We start from the raw sequence: 18,478 nt of genomic DNA on the forward strand, positions 1-18,478 counted from the left end.
AGTGAAGTAAGCCAGACTCACAAGGCCAAAGGTCACAGGTTTTCCCTCACATACATGTATGTATATATGTATATATACATATGTGTGTATATATATGTACACAGATAATCTTATATTCATACATATACATATATATGTAGGCATATATACATATATATGTGGAAAGAAAAATTGATCGTATTAGTTGGTCTGTCTGAGGAGACTAAGAAATGTAAAAGAGGTCTTTATCAGGGGGGAAATCTGTGAGAGCAGTGAGGGCATAAGGAATGGGGAGGAAGCGTGAATATGGTGGATGAATTTTGTATTCATGTATTAAAATAGAATAATGGGACCTGTGGAATTTGTTCTAAGAAGGAGGAGGGAGGATGAGGGAGAACAATGGAAGGGGCGACCCTAAGATATATTGTAAGCACATATGTAAACATTACAATGCATCTCCCTGTTAAACTATCATATACTAAAATTGTTTTTAAAAAGAGCAGCACAGTTCCTGTGCTCTTGTGGTTTTGAGACACATTTCCTTGTACATAACACATATGTTCTTCTATCGAAGAATTTTAAGCACATATATGATTTAATCATGATTGTAATTTAGAAGGATTTTCTAGCAGCATGGGGAAAGGAAATGAAAGGAACCTACCTGGGTTAAGGACCAGTTTCAACATGGCTGTTCAAGTTTCTTGTTGAGAAATGCTGAGGTAATGGCAGCAATGATGCTCCAGCAAAGGGGGTGCATGGGATGCATATCTGTGATTGTAATAACAAGATTTGCTTAAACTAGATCCCTGTTTACTATCCTATAACAGTATTAACTCAAAATGGATCAAGGATCTTAATATCAGACCCAAAACTCTGAAGTTACTACAGGAAGGAGCAGGAAACATTCTGGAACTGATAGGTATAGGGAAGGACTTCAACAGAACCCCAGCAGACCAGCAACTATGAGAAAGTATACACAAATGGGACTTCATAAAACTAAAAAGCTTCTGTTCATCAAAAGAAATGGTCTTTAAACTGAAGAGACCACCCACAGAGTGGGAGAAAATATTTGCCAGCTACACATCAGACAAAGGACTGATAACCAGAATATATAGGGAACTCAAAAAACTAAATTCTCCCAAAATTAATGAATCAATAAAGAAATGGGCAAGCAAACTTAACAGAACTTTCTCAAAAGAAGAAATTCAAATGGTCAAAAAACACATGAAAAAATGCTCACCATCTCTGGCCATGAAAGAATTGCAAATCAAAACCACACTAAGATTCCACCTCAGCCCTGTTAGAATAGCCATCATCAAAAACACCACCAACAGGTGTTGGGGAAGATGTGGGGGAAAAAGGAACCCTTATACACTGCTGGTGGGAATGTAAGAGAGTATAACCACTTTGGAAAACAATATAGATGTTTCTTAAAAATCTAAACATAGATCTGCAATATGATCCAGCAATACCACTCTTGGGGATATATCCAAAGAAATTCAACACAGGTTACTGCAAAGGCACTTGCACACCCATGTTTATTGCAGCACTATTCTCAATAGCCAAGTTATGGAAACAGACAAGATGTCCAACTATTGAGTAATGGATTAAGAAAATGTGGTATTTATACACAATGGAATACAACTCAGCCATGAAGAAGAATGAAATCCTATCATTTACAGGTGAATGGATAGAACTGGAGAACATCATCCTGAATGAGGTTAGCCAGGCTCCGAAGGCCAAAAGTTGTTTGTTCTCCCTGATATGCAGACTTTAGATCAAGGGCAAACACAACAGGGGGATTAGACTTTGATCACATGATGAGGTGAGAGCACACAAGGGAGGTATGGGGATAGGCAAAAAGCTCCCCCAAAAAACAAGATAGCATTTGATGTCCTCAATGCAAAGGAACTAATGCAGACACTTTAAAGTAACAGAGGCCAATAGGAGAAGGAGACCAGGAACTATAGAAAAAGTTTGAGAAGAATTAATTTAGAATGTAACACATATGTACAGGAAAGCAATGTGAGTAAACTCCCTGTAGAGCTATCCTTATCTCAACCAGCAAAAACCCTTGGTCCTTCCTATTATTGCTTATACTATCTCTTCAACAAAATTAGAGATAAGGGCAAAATAGTTTCTGCCTGGTAGCAAGGGGGTATGGGAGGAGAGGGAGTGGGTGGGGGGAAAGGGAGGGGGCAGGGGGAAGTGAAGAGAAATGACCCAAACATTGTATGCACATATGAATAAAAGAAATTAAAAAAAAGATTTAGTTGAAGTGGAATTTTGCAGTTAATGTAAATTTATTATGAACTATCAGCAGCCAATCAGTCAATTTTGGAACTAGTGGTGGAGGGTTGCATCTAGGTAACAAAATATAGTTAATTACTTAATTCAGCAAATATAGAGTTTTAAATATGTGTAAGGCACTAAACAAGTTTCTAGGGATATAGAAAAAAATCCCACTTTTCTTATAGAGGGAGCAAAAGACAAATGAAGGCAATGCCAGTTGGTAAGCATCATAGTGAAAAAGAAGGAGAAGCAAATGCTATAGGAAAGGCTGTGATTTGGAAGAACTTAGATTTTATGTAAGGTACAGAGGAAAAGCCTCTTTGATAAGATTACATTTGACCAACCACTGAAAAAACGAGGAGAATCTATACGGGTATGTGAGGACGATGGAGAAGAGGAGAGTAAGTGTCCCAGTGAGGCCAGACAGATCTAGTTCAGGCTGTATGAGTGCAAAATAAGGACAGTGGGGGCAAGGTAGTTCAGAAAGACAGCAGGACCCAAGTCAATTTTTGGAAAGACTGTGGGTTTTCCTGAATGAGCAACTTAGTTTGGGTGGAACTTTGATCACACTGTGACCTGCCATTTCATAGGTATCACTGTCCACTGGGTATCAAAGTTAAGGCAACACCCAGAGGGAAAAGGTGGTCTCCCTAGGAACCAAAGATGGCAGAGAAGGTTCAGACTGTGAATGTCATCCAGAGGGCCCAGGGAAGAATCACAGGAATCCTTATAGTTTTTGTCTTTTCTTGCAGGCTGAGGAGCATGGAGTTGCAATTCACTGAACTTAGGATGTGATGGGAGACTCAAGGAACACTTAAGTGGGTTTGCTTAGGAAGCAACAGGGAGAGATCTAGCAGGAATTTGCTTATTGGAAGGGATAATCAGTATAGGTGGAAGGATTAGTGTGGCCCAAGTTGGCCATTCTTCCTTTAAAAATAGTAAACTTGAGGAGAAAAACATAGGGTCACAAATAAAATTGTAGTGTGTCTGGATCATAGAGAAAATTAAACCAATGACATTTGTCATCCTATTGGATGTTTTTAAACAAGTCAGATAAGAAAGAAGTACATGAACCCAAAACCTCCATACAGAAACAAACTCTCTGGAAATGGAGCCCATGCCAGCATTTTATCTACTACACATAAAAGTTTAGCCAATACTTACTCAGTATGAAGAAGAGTCAATAGATTCTGACAATCTTTCTTGGGCTGTCTGTAACAGTTGTAGTGCAGTCTATTCTGTTTCTCTCATATGATAATCAGAGTCATTTCAGAAAGTATAGGTTGTCAGGAAGAGATGTAATGAAGAATGAGAGCAGCTTTTTATAATCATCAGAATGACTGGACAAGCAAGCTTTACTCTGTCTTCTTAGAAGACTAAATCTCAGAGAGCTTGGCACACTGTTGAAACATGGAAAAGAGAATATCAGAATTACTAAATGAAAACCCACTGCCCAGTCTCTGATCTCAGAAGCTGTCATAGCTAACAACACTCACAAAACTGTTGGTGACAGAAACTGACACTCTCAATTTGCTACTCAGGAAACTGGAGACAAGGCCACAGGACAACACTATAGTGTAAATTTCTGATCAAGTAAAAATATTGAAAAAAGTTATAATATAATGTTTGTCTTAATTCCCTTTATAAATGTCAAAATAAAGTATAACTTTTATCCAAAATCTCAGCTTCAAGGAAATGTTAGAAAGGTAAATTTTAGTTGTTAGACTACATTTGAAACAGAGGATGTTTAGAAGGGACAAATGCCAGTCAAGCAAAGTCACACATGTAATATATTCAAAAGCTTCTGTCTACCCACCCTGAAATCCTAGGAAGTGGTTGATGTCAGGGAAGATGGTAGAAAACAAAGCAGTAGAGATCCATCGTTCCATCTAGATAATAATTACACTAGCAGAAATATCCCAAAGTACTTATTTTAGACTTCTGGAGTACTTATGACTTCTGAAATAGTGAGATGAAGAGCTGGTTTATAATTTGTGTTAATTTGGGTCGATTTCAGTGACTACACTTTATCTGCACCCCATTTCCATTGCAGACAGTTGTGCCCATGGTTTTGATTCACGTTGCTGGAGCCAGGGTCCTCAGTGTTGGAGCTCTGTACTGTGACTGTTGATTGTGGCCTCTCCTCACTGAGATGCAGCATGTGGGCAGAGGAACTGGTTTTAAGTGTTTCATCTCAGGGGCTAAGGAGCTTTGAGGGGATTTAAGTGAATACTGCTGTTTCTTTCTTTCTTTTTATCCCTTGTTTTCCTCTTTAGGTGTCAGCATATTAAAAAATTAGGACATTCAAAAGAATCAGTAAGTGATAGAATTTTTAAAGACACCTCAGGACCAAGCAAAATATGTAGTCAGACAGGAAGAAAATCTTAAGCTTCTACCAAAAGCTGGCCTTCAGAAGTGAAGAGAGATCTTTCACAATTAAAAGAACCCAAAAAACAAAATAACTTGAGCAAGGGGAAAATCCAGCCCCTAAGTTACCCCACTACAAGTATAAAATGTGTAGCTAAAAAAATAAAGTTTGGAAGACTTAGGGACAAGTAGGGAAAAACAGACTATTTAAGGAACAACATAGATTGACAGGGATTATCCATAATGAAACTCTAATATATGAAGTTTTAAAACAGTTTTCTGAGGGATTTACAAAATGTTCCAGAAAAAAGTAAAATGAGAGCAAAGAATTATAAAGAAATTTAATTTTTAAGGAATCAAAAAGAAATGTGGAGCTGAAAAATACAATTACTGACATAAAAAAATTAACCAGAGTAGTACAAAAGCAGATTTGAACAGGAAATAGAAAAAAAAATTACATGAACTTGAAGAGAGAACAATTAGAATTGAGTTTCTAAAGAAGATCATTAAAAACATTGAACAAAGAATAAGGAAAATGTAGTACACTGTCAATTGGACAAACATAAATACCCTTTGTTTTAGTAAAAGTAACAGTAAAGTTTATTGGAAGAGGAATATGCTTCAAAAGACTAAACCCAGGTTGTCTAGAGTGAGAACAAAGAGGGTCAGGGGGAGAAAACAGAGAGAAGCATTTCTTGTTCCCCACACAGGAAATTAGAGCAAAGACTCCACAAGTTCATACATTCATCGGAAAAAGAGAGAAAAAGGGGCAGAAATAATATTTTTAAAATTGTTTTTTAAAAACTTTCTAAATTTGATGAAAGACATGAATTTAAAAATCTAAGAATCTAAATTATCTTTAATTGTCTAAAAGAGGTCCGTATCAAGATGACGAAACTGTTAAAAATCTGAGAAAAGCATAGAAACTTGAAATTAGAGAAGATACAGCTTGTAACATAGAAATGATCCTCAGTAAGATTTAGCACATTTCACTTCAGAAATTTTGAATTCAGAAGTAACTGGTTAATATTCAAGTGCTAAAAAAACCCTTAACCAAAATTCTATTTATAGCAAATTTGTCCTTCAAATGTGCAGAAGAAATTAGGACATTCCTCTATACAGAAAATGATGGAGTTTGTTACCAATATGCCTTCCTCACAGGAAATATCAAAGTAAGTTTAAGTGAATGGTCACAAGATAGAATCTGAGATGTAGGACAAAATAAAGGTCGTGGTAAGTGTAAATACATGAGCAAATTAAAATCTACTATTATTGTTATTTTGTTTTATGACTCTACTATTTACTTATAAACTGCTTAAAAGACAAACTCATAAAAATAGCTATTAATGTAGATTACACAGCACACGATGAATAACTAGATGTGTCTCAGAGCTGAAGAGCAACACAGATTCCACATGTTAATGAATCAAGTTGGTATAAATTCAAATTAGATTCTTATAAGTTTGGGATGTTAACATAATCCCAATCGTGACCACAAAGAAAGAGCTTATAGAATATATAAAAATGAAATGACAAGGAAATTAATATATTTCAGTAGAAAAGATTTAACTGAACAAAACTGAAGACAGTAATGGTGACATTAAGGGACAAAGCATGTAGAAACAAATAGCAAACCAACATCAGTAAATCCCTTCCTATCAGTAATAACTTCAGACAGAAATGATTTATACTCTCCACTAAAGGAGGAGATTGGTGGGATGGATAAGTAAAATGTGTGACTATATTCTGTCTAAAAGAGCTCATGTTAGAACTAAAGGCATACATAAGCTAAATGTGAAAGGATGGGCAAAGATATCCCAGGCAAGAATTTTTCAAGCAGAACTGAAGTAGCTATTCTAAATACAAAAAAGCTTACAAGAAAAAAATTAAGACAAAGTGTCTTAGTTTAAAAAGCTCAACACAGTAAAAGAGAAGTAATTATGAACATTCAAAGAGCTAATAACAGACCTTGAAAATATATGAAGCAAACATTTACAGAATTGAGGGGAGATATGCAGAGCCCTATAATCAGAGTTGAAAGCTATGGCACCACAGATTGAATGGATGGAACAGCCAGATGCACAAGAAGTAATGAATTGAAGCCAAGTCCACAGCAATAAAATAAATCAGATAGCTAGCACAGCCTTAGCAGAATACACATTCTTCTTAAGTATGTGTAGGACATTCTCCATGATAGGCCACTTGTTAGGGCATGAAACAAGTTTCAATAGAAACATATCATACAAGATATTTTGTTCTCTGGTCACAAAAGGATTAAGATAGGAATCAATAACAAGAGGAAAAGTGGAAAATTTACAGATATGTGGAAATTAAATCACACACTCCAAAACAACCAAGGAGTTAAAGAAGAAATTACAATAAAATTTAGAAAATACTTACAGACAAATGAAAATATACCCATAATATGCACAAACTTGTAGTTTTACTGTTAAGATATATATAGATATAAATGTTTATATGAAAAAAAGAATGATTGCAAATTAATTATTAACTTCTATTAACTTCACACATGAAGGAAATAGAAAATGGAATAAACTAAACACAACTAACAGGAAGAAAGGAAATAACACAGACTAGAGGAAAAATAAGGTAGAAAAGCAGTAGAGAAATAAATACAAGAATGAAAAGTTTTTTTTAAAAGATCAACAAAAAACTATCTAGTTTTACAAAGAACAGACAGAGAAAAGGCATTTCTCTAAAATGAGAAATTAAAATAGTGATTTTCTGTAAACTTCATGGAGATGTAAAAGAGATTTTAAAAGAAATACTGTTAACAGTTATATGCCAAAAAATTAGATAATTTAGAAATTATTAAAAATCTCTAAAATACACAAATTATTTATAATGAATCAAAAAGAAATAGAAAACCCAATGCAATTATAACAGATATATAAATAAATTTAATAATCACAAATTTCATAATAAATAATCCTGAATCATATGGTTTAAGCAATGAATTCTAGTAAATATTTAAAAATCAATGCTAATTCATCTCAAACCTTTCCAAAAAAATTGAAGAAGGGAAATACTTCCTATAAAAACCTCACTTTTACCCTAACTGCATTCTATGAGATCAATATAATGCTGATTCCAAAACTAAATACATCACAAGAAAAGAGAATTAAAGACCAATATTCATTGTAACTAGAGATGTAAAAATTCTTAACACAATAGTAGAAACTGAATTCAACATGAGATTAAAAATATAAATCACATAACTAATTGTGTTTGCAGGATCGTTCTCATAAGATTATCAATCAATAATGATAATGTGATTGTTGTTAAGCTAATGTGATGATAAATTAACATAGCAAAATGTGGAAAATCAAAGGATCATCTCAATTGGTATATAAAAGGCATTTGACAAAACACCCTTTCATGATAAAAGCACTCACCAACGTAGGAATAGAAGAGAATATCCTCCACATGATAAAGGGCATTTATGAAAAACTCACAGCTTATGTCATATTCAGTCATTGAAGGACTGTTAGATTTACCCCTAAGATCAGGAACATGACAAAGATATCTGCTTTCAAAATTCTAACATTCTTGTAGAATTTCTAGCCAAAGCTATTAAATAGAAAAAAGAAATCAAAGTCATCAGAATTCAGGGCTTCAGAGTGACTCATGTGGTAGAGTGCCTGCCCAGCAAACAGGAGGGTCTGAGTTCAGAAAGGTAAAAAAAAAAGCATCAGAATTGGAAAGAATAAGTAATGCCATCTCTTTTGGCAGATGATATGGTTCTATATGAAGAAAATGACAATGAATCCATAAGAAAGCTACTAGAGTTAACACAAAACTTTATCAAAGTTACAGGATATAAAATCCACTCCCTAAACTCCTTTGTATTTCTGTCTACCAGCAATGAATAATACAAAAAGGATATTAAGAGAGCAATTCCTAGTAAAAAAGATACCTAAGTCAGAAACAGGAAGTAACATTATCTCTTTTTGCAGATGACATAGTCCTATACATAAACAAACCCAAAGAGCTCCCAAAAACTGTTAGAATGAATAACTGAATTTATTACTGCTGCAGGATACAAAACTAGCATACAAAAACCAGTATTTTTGTCATTTGTTAACTGACACATATATAGCATTTAATACCCAAATAACAACCTAGCTAAAATGGAAATTGAGATAACAGGGACACTTGCAATAATATCAAAAGGGGAAAAATTATTTAGGAATAAATTCTTCTAGGAATATGAAAGCTGTATGTATTGAAAAATAAAAATATTTTTTATTTATAAGGAATAAAAATGGGAAATATCCCATATTTTGGACCAGAAGAATTAATATTAAAATGTCATATCTTTAACCTTATAGAGATTCAGTGCAATCCAGGAGCATTATTCTCAGGAATAGGAAAAAATAATCCTAAAATGGGAGGTCAATGTAAAGAGAATGAAAGGAAACTTTGTCTTTGCAATTTATAATTTCTGAAGCATTGTCCAAATTCCCTTTGTGTTTAGTTTGCCTCTCTGTAAAGTAAGACAGTGATGGTATACTTCAGAGATTGTTTGTGTGCAATGCACTTCGCACTGTACCTGACTTACAGAAGTCAACACTTAAATGGATGGTGGTGTTGTTACTACGGAAATTGCTATAAATATATGATATTTCTTAGATAGTTCTGGAATTCTAAGATAGTAAAATACATTATTGTCACAAAGAGAAAACTTTAGCGAAGGATTAAGCAAAAACAAGTCACCTAAAAATATCATCAAAAGGACAGAACTGACATTATATATTTTTTTCCTAAATAAAAATTTCATGTACATAAGTACAGGTAAATGTTACAGGTAAGGAGTTTAAAATAATTTTTAGGTCTGTTCCAGGGGCTCATGCCTAATCCTAGCTACTTGGGAGGCTGAGATCAGGAGGCTCGTGGTTCCTGGACAGACCAGGCCAATAATTTCAGGAAAGTCCTTCTCTAAAATAACCAAAGCAAAATGGGCTGGAACTTTGACTCAAGCAGTAGAGTGACTGTGTTGCCACCACAAAGCTCTGAGTTCAAAACCTAGTTCCACAAAAAAATTTAAGAAGATTAGAAATACATGTTTGAAAAACCATTCAGGTATATTTAAAGACAAATCAGCAATTCTGGTAATAGTCAAAAATAGAGTTCTCCTACCAAGTTAAGCACAGAAAAACTTCCAAATAGTCATGATTTCTTTGAACAATCCTGGTAGGTATTGTGAATATAAATTGACTAGCTTTTAGCTAATTCAGTAGCATGAAAATATTAAGAATGTTTATGCCCCTGGAAGTTCCTACACAAATGTTTCAGAGTAGTTTCTTCTCCCTCCACCTTGACAACCAATTTCTTATAGGAGACACTGGACTGACTTCTGCAGTACAAATGAAATGAAGAAGAATGGTCTATTCTCTGGAATTGAATTATATACAGATGTATTTGGTATGACACATGTAAAAAGAGAAAAATTCAGTCTCATCCCACGTAGCTCACAAAAAGAATTTTGTGACTTATAAAAACCAACGCATCCTTAATTATTTTAGAATAGCCTATACCTTTTCAGGAAGGTATCTGCCATTTCAAAACTTGGTGCTTTTAGCTGCCATCAGAAGTAGGTGACAGGAGCAGAGTCAGGCACTGACCCCCTGCTGTGAGTCCCAGAAGTTATTGTTGGTGAGCACTGAAAAACTTAACTCCAGGAGCCTAGGGTTCTTCTCTCTAGTAGTCTAATAACAATTCATGCCTCAAAAAGTTGTTGTGAACATTTAACAACCTAATGCATGGAAAGTACATAGATTAGCACATGACACATTGTAAGTGCTATGTAATTGTTCAATGAAATCAGTGAAGGAAATACAGATAGATTTTTTTGAACAAAGACTATCATTTTCAAAATATATTCAATGCAGCTATAAGTTGAATGACTTATTAAATAACTCATTGACTCAATCACTATTAAGTGAGTATCAATAATATTAACAATTAGTCATTTTAATCATAAGTATATTTGTGGTCACATTTAAAAAGTAGGATGCATGGAATTTATCTGCAATGAATTTATAACCCAAGGATGACTGTATCACCATGAAAGTGTCACCATTAAAACTGTAAAGTTGCACATGATTGATCTATCAGTGATGATTTGTAAAAATAATTCTATACTTGTCCTTTAGTCAAAGAGGTAAAGAATTTGTATTCCTTTGAGCCCCATACTTTTATTTAAATACAAATGTGCTCTTCATAATATATTTTAGTACTTTACCTACATATTGTATTCTTTTCCTATAGGAATTTTTCCTGCTAATATGGAAAAGAGACCATATGTATATGTATAAAAACATGTCAATACATCATATGTACACATATATCATTTATAATATACATATGCATATGTTACATGACTAAATATGGCTACATAATATGCGATTTACATGTGATATATAGACATGTATTTTCATTTGCCAGTATGAAAAGTCTATACTGTGGAAGGTACTTTCTACCTGAGGAATATTTGTCATACCTGGCTTAAACTCCAGTGAAAGCCCACTACATGTGCACGTGTCTGGTGACTGCCATGTGTAAAGAATTATTAAATATCTCTGCTCACTGAGTAATTACAGGGGTCACACCTTTAACAGGATTTTCAATTGTGTAAAAGAGGTTTCTGTTCACACATTTAGGGACGTGTATATGTAAATGCAGCCCTTTTTCCGATACTTCAGTACACAGCTGTTGTTGAAACAAAACAAAGGCCACAGAACATGTAGGATTCTGAGGGGACTCTAGACTTTGTTATCAGCATAGACAGTTGTATCCCCTATACACACAAGTGGCATAAATATACAAGCAGAATTTAAATCACACACACGTGTGAACATGCAAACCCCCCCACCCCAGGAAATGACAAATGATCCCAACAGTCAGCAAAGCAGAGACTTAAAACAATAACTAATAGTTACTGAGCAGCTATGAGTCAGACACTGAGCCAAGTGAACTACTGGGTGTATATCAGTCACTAACACAACCATATTAACAATTTTTCCATTGTGCATAAAGACATTATGAATGTGAAGGCTAAAAATCTCTTCAGAGTGCATTGGTAAGCAAGCAGAGCAGTGATGAACTTTGGTTCTGTGGAAACCACGGCCTGCTCTGAAAGACTGTGAACTCCTCACCATAAAAGGGACTAAAAATCCACAGAAGGTGTGTGCTGTCACCACAGTCTTTAATTTGTATGTGCTTTTTGAAGCTTCACCTATATTTGGAATGTCTTAAACATCAGTTATAAGCCAAGTTTTCTCATATCTATTCTAACATATAGCACATTTTTTAGTCTGTATAATGCTCACAGATATATATCAAATTACTTAGTGCAGGTATGTTAGGATGAAATCTACAAGACTCAGACCTAAAAGACCTTGAGAAATAGGAAGGAAGTACAAGCCTAAATAAGAGACAATTGTATTTACGACAGACACAACACATCAAAACTTCTTTTTACTAAATATAACATTTTTTCAAGGAATAAATCAATAGGAAATGCTCTAAAATACATATTTTGAGAAGACATTTGAGTGTCCAATGTTTAGCCAAGCCTGAAAGAATTATTCTTTTTCATTCACAGTTTTATGAGACTTCACCTCCCTCAGGTAATTATGGGAAGAAATGAAAATAGTATTTTCTCATTTATTCCACTTGGAATTCTCTTTGATTGGCATTGCAAATTCAAATTTCCATCTTTTCTATCTGAATCTTCACTTTTGACAGTGCACTTTGTTAAGTTTTACTTCAATATCTGCCTTACAGAAGATGTCGCTTGTGGTTTGTGAGACACTCACAATTTTTCAGGTGAGAGAAATCTGTGAAAACCCCATGACTATGACCAAATCATCAGGATGTGATTAGGGAGGGGAGGTGCAAGATGACTTGTTAGCAAGTGCCACACTGACAGCAGACATGTGGTTGACAGTTTGCAGTCTCTCTGCTGACCCACTTATTTATGGAAAGGAAACCAAAATATAACTACTGCTCATTTAACAATATCTCTTGTGCCAAATCCTACTTGTTATTCTGACTTGTTGATTCCACTGCATCCCTTTAATTCCTGTGAAAACCTGTTTGCTAGTAAAAGGGAACCATGTAGATCAAAGCACGTATGCACTGATTTGGAAAACAATCTCATCATATTCTGTCATGTGATCTGTAGAAACATAATCCCTCTGGGCTCCCTTTTCTATCTATTCTAACTTCCTTTCAATGATCTTTTCTTTTCTTGTCAGTAGTGGCCACTAAGGATGATTATCATGGTAGGAAACACCACGACTGCTGTATCTCAAGCCAGTTTACAAATCGTACATTAATTCTTCACTCCGCTGATATCTGTTGTGTGCTGGCTGAGTGCCTGCTATGTCTGGGGCATTATTATAGTCATTGTGGATGCAGAAAAGAAACAAGAAATATCCCATAATTTATGGCAATGAATCAAGTGGGGATATTATATTAACAAACAAAAACTCATAAATACAATAAATAAGAGAAAACAAATATCTAATCTTTGGCCATACTGTGTAAGAAATGAAGTGATATGGTAGTTGGGAGACAGGCAGCTATTTCAGACTGTTCACAGAAAATTTCCAGGAATGTTCCTATTTAAGTTGGGACTAAAATATAAATGGTTGGGAGAGACAATTTCAAGCCAAGGGGACATCTAGTGCAGTATCAACTAGGTATCTCAGGACTGATGTTAACCTGTCTCTTCAGTCTCCTTCTCTGTAAGAGACTTAATGCCTGGGATTGTTGTGAGGAGAAAATTAATTGATGTATATAACACAGTAGAAGGATAATTAATATTAACCACTGCTATCTTACAGTAATTATAATCATGGCTTCTCTCTTTGGGTTCAAGTGTTCTTCCACCAAGCTACAACACCAGGATGAATAGATAAGTGATATGGATTCACAAACACGGTTTATCTCCATAGCCTATAATTATAAGAGTTATAGGAACTCTGTGCCACAATATATTTTCATTATTATGAAAATTATGACTCAAAGCAGAAATAGCCTACTTAATTGCTGCATGTTTCTATCTCCTTATAGCCTTATCATTTACCACTATACAGACCTTTTCCCAACCTCTCTTTTCATTATTTTTCACCTAATTTCAGTCTACTAGATATTTGCATTTTCTCATTCCTTTGCATTTAGTATATCAATGGTATAGATGCCACAAAAGGTGGCAATTTATCATTCACCAAAATTCACTGATTAATAAATTTTCTTCTTTTCACAGAGAATGTTTCCAACTTTGGAAAAAATCATGTGTTTATACTACAAAACATCTAAGAAAATACTACTGTTTACTTGTGACCACGAAACATCTCCTTCTCTAATGCAATGGACTTCCCTTTCCCTTCAGAATTATGCTTTGCTTCCTATTTTCATGTGTATCATTCCAGTTTTATTACTCTCAATTTCCCACTTTCTTCTTTCCTTATCAATGCTTTACCACCAAGTCCTATTTAGACAGTATTTCTTCTCTGGTGGTGCTTATCTGAAGATAAATTGTTACTCAGGTTTCTGTCACTATAGTAAACACATGTGATAATCAACCTATAAAGAGAGAAGGTTAATTTTAGCTCATGATTTTACAGATTTTGCATATAATAAGCTGATTCTGTTGCTATGGGTGAGCTGACCTTATGGCATGGAAATGAAAACAGAGAACGAAGGGGATGGGGTCCCAGTTATAATTGCAAATATCTTGCTGACAATGACCTAAATACTTCCCACTAGCCCAACCACCTGAAGGTTCTCTCCCTTCCCAGAAACGCTATGCTGAGCACCAAGCCATAACCAGGGGCCTTCCACAGACAGTTACATATAAACTAGAGCAAAAATAGATAAGTTCAATAGTTATAGAGGGTGGCTCTTATTAAGAATTTAACTAGTTCATACACCTAAGTAGAAACTCAATTTGAGGTAATCATTTAGTTTAAAGATGAAAAATATTATCAATATGATTATATGAAAATGTCACAATGAGACTCGTTAGTTTGTACAATTAATATATTCTAATAAAAAAGAAAACTGTAACCAATGATTAAAGTAAAGATGATAATAATTCTTAGCAGCAATTTAATATAAATTTAATATAAATTAAATTATAAAAGCACATTTTAAGAGAACAGGCATGAGAACATGATGCAAACAGAGTAGTCATCACATAAACCCAGCCCTGCACACACAGCCATGTCAGGATGGAGAGGAGAGCAGGAGACCACTACTGGCCAGAGCAGGCAGGACAACCATATTGAGTGCTGACATCATCTGCTAGGATCAGCAGGGCTGCTGAGACAGAGGTGTCTTGCCCTGAGACAGGACATGGAGAGGCAATTGGACTCTGTGGGTTCATCACCAGGTTTGGTGCAACAGAATTTTTAGAAATTTGAGAGAAAACTAAACAGTTTGGAAGCACAAACAGGGGAGCAAAAACAAGAGTCTTAGTTGAAAGCTATGAAGAGCAGCAATGGCAAGAGGTGTAGACCAGCCTTGACCCCATGCAGTCCTGACTGGACTAGGATGACCGTGTACTCCTCTGCCAGACTCACTCAGGAAAGGACAAGCTCTCATGAAAAAGTGAAAATTTTAATGTCTGTATACAATGCTCAGCATGCAATGAGAATTTATAAATTATATGAAAAGTTTGGGGGACATGAATTAAAATAAAGGAAAAACAACAGAAATCAACTCAAATCTGATACAACCATAAGTGTAAGCTCTCAATGATTTCAAAGTACTGAGTACACTTTGAAATAGAGGAGAATCTGTAGACAATATGTGAAAAGATGAAGATTTTTTCAGTTAATTAGAATTTATTTTAAATGAAATTTTAAAATATGCAAAATGTAGTAATATATGAAGTTTCAAAACCACTGAAGAACTTTCAAAACAGATTGGATATCATGAAGCAGATTTTTAGAGTGGAAAGATAGGTTATTATAAATGACAAACTGAAGAACTGAGAGAAAACTCCCAATAAGTAAAAGAGCATTTGAGACAAATTAGAATGTATGTAAAATGTCTAACGCATGTTTAATGTGAATCCCAGAAGGAAAGGAGAGGGGGGTTATTGGGATTTAAATATTTATCTTTATTAATTTTTCCCTTAATACTCATGCAAGGCATTTGGAGCAGAGGCCTGGTTATTATTTACTTTCAAATGAGTGCATGCCCTCCCTTACAGCAGTCCTTACCCAGGGTAAATGCAGTCCTAAGCAGATGTGGAAACCCCCCACAGGACAACAGCATGACTGGATACTGGCTTCTGCACTAAAGTGAGGAGAGTGGGAGCAACACAATGATATCCCTAAAGCTATAAATAAACTTCCCAACCTGGAAATTTACATCCTATAAAAAATCATTCAGAAGTCAATGTGAGAAAACTTTTAGACCAAAAAACTTGAGCAAATTAATGGCCAAAAAAAATCTTGAAGTTAAAGAAAATTCAAACAGAGTATTTTACATATTTAGAACATAACTCCAGAATAAAGTAATGAATTTACTGAATTAATAATGACAAATAGAATTGTTAAATATGGACAAATATAAATGAAAATTATTCTAATACTGACTTAGAAATCAATGATAGCAAAGTTTATGAGACTGAGGATTATATGAAATTAACTTTTCTCCTTTTAATTCTCTTAATTGTCAATAATAGTATGTGTTTATAGTATACAGTATGATGTTTGAAAATATGCATACATATGAAATAACTGAATAGAGCTGAAGTAAAATATGGATTACTTCACAGATTTAACATCTTTTTGTATGGTAGAAACATTTAAAATCTAGATTCTCAGAAATTTTCAAGTATACAACATATTGCTATGAACTATAGTCACCATGTTGAAATAGAAACAGTCTGTTAAAATTATGCTAAAGTTTTATAACTGTAACTAACATCTCCCCAATCGCCCTCTTCACCACACTATTCTACTCCCTGCCTCTATGAATTCAACATTTTTTGCACTGTACATGTAAGTGAGATGATGTGCTAGTTGCCTTTTTGTGCCTGGGTTAACAGAAAGACCTTCAGGTTCACCTGTGTTGTCAGAAATGACCAGATATCCTTCTTTTGGAAGGCTAATAGTATTCTATTTTTATATGCACATTTGCTTTATCCACAGCTCTGTTGTTGAAGACCTAGATTGTCTCTGTATCTTGGCTATTGTGAATAATGTCGCAGTGACCATAGGAGTGCAGTTGTCTCTCAGACATACTCAGACTGTTCCCTTTGCTTGTGTACCCTGAGACTGAATTTTTTGAGGAACCTTCATACTGCAACCATTTTCCATAATAGTTTTATTGATTTATGCAAGGGTTTGCTTTGCTCCACATCTTCCTCATCACTTGTCTTCTCTGATATGTTTAATAATAGCCATTTCAATAGCTATGAGGTGATTGATGATGACTTATTTTGGTAATAATTTGCATTTTCATGATGAAGAAAAATGTGAAGCTTTTTTTTTTCTAAATCTGTTCTCCATTTCTATTTCTTCATTTGAGAATTCCTGTATTCAGGTCTTTTAGTTCTTTTTTGTGGTACTAGGGCTTAACTCAGGGCCTTCACCTTGAGCCATTCCTCTAGCCCAATTTTTTGTAATTTTTTTTCAAAATAGGGTCTCATGAACTATTTGCCTGGGCTGTCTTCAAACTGCAATCCACCTGATCCCTGCCACCTGAATAGCTGGAATTACAGGCACAAGCCACTGGCACCCAGGTCTTTTACTTCTTTTTTAAATGGGACTATTTTTTGGCTTGCTCTTGTGTTGTTCCTCATATATTTTAGATAATACCTTCTATTTGATGTATGATTTACAAATATTTTCTCCCCTTGTGGAGTTACCTGTTCAAAGATAGTTTTCTGTGCCATGCCAAAGCTTCTTGGTTTAAATCCATTTGTCATTTTTTTTCTTTTTCTTTCTATGCTTTTGGTGTCAAAATGATTACAAATCATTCCTAATGGCAGAGTTTTTCCACTAGGTTTGCTTCTAATTGCTTCAGAGTTTTTGTTATTCCATTTAAGCCCTTAATTCATTTCTAGTTGATTTTTTATAAGGTATAAGGAAAACTTTGTAAAATTTAAAATCATGTTATCAATTAAATAAAATTTAGAAGGAAATTAATGATTTTAGCATGTTATAAAGTACTGGAATTATTTCAGAAGTAGTTACATAAATTTTCTTATACATTAATAAGTTAAGATATTGTGCTATGGTCTTACTTCCTGTAGCAACTAAAATAAATTAGTTAAAGAAAATGTGGCAAGTTAATACAAAGAGAAAATTAAGTAAAATATCTGATTTATCCAAAATCTGACATGATCAGAGTGGAAAAGAAATATAAATGATGGGTAACATAGGAAACAGTCAGGTGGCAAACTTTAACTATTTGTACACATGTATTTATACTAAATGTAAATGCTACAAATTATTCAATTAAAGACAAATATTATCAGAATGGATATAGCTGTTAGTGGTAGACAGCAATACATTTGCTGTTTCTTCCAATACTGGCCTGATCTTCAGTCTTTCACCCCTGCATATGTCTGCCTCAAAGCATCTTTTGGGACAACATTTTATGTTACCTATGTGCTCCCAGGAATGATCTTCAACATATGGCTCCAAAGGCTTAGTGAATGAGTAGTGCAAACCCTTCACCTTTTGAACAGTAGAAATTTTATCCAATGCATGTGTTCTTTGAGGTGTTCTAATTAAACTGGAGTTACCAACAGCAATAACTCTTAGTTCAGCCCCTGAGTTTCTCATTCCTT

The 18,478-nt window shown here is 34.5% G+C and overlaps 1 long non-coding RNA gene across 2 annotated transcripts in view; it reads right to left on the minus strand.

Moving 5' to 3' along the window:
- Positions 1–637: 637 nt before the first annotated feature.
- LOC141421316 (uncharacterized) overlaps positions 638–18,478 on the minus strand; it is a 64,678-nt gene continuing 46,837 nt past the window's right edge. For both annotated transcript variants that reach the window (XR_012445914.1, XR_012445913.1), the window contains exons 5-6: positions 3,436–3,671; positions 638–747 (exon numbers count right to left, since the gene is read on the minus strand). This is a non-coding gene — a long non-coding RNA (uncharacterized lncRNA). The remainder of the gene's footprint in view (positions 748–3,435; positions 3,672–18,478) is intronic.

Source organism: Castor canadensis, chromosome 3 (assembly GCF_047511655.1).
Source record: "Castor canadensis chromosome 3, mCasCan1.hap1v2, whole genome shotgun sequence".
Taxonomy (NCBI): domain Eukaryota; kingdom Metazoa; phylum Chordata; class Mammalia; order Rodentia; family Castoridae; genus Castor; species Castor canadensis.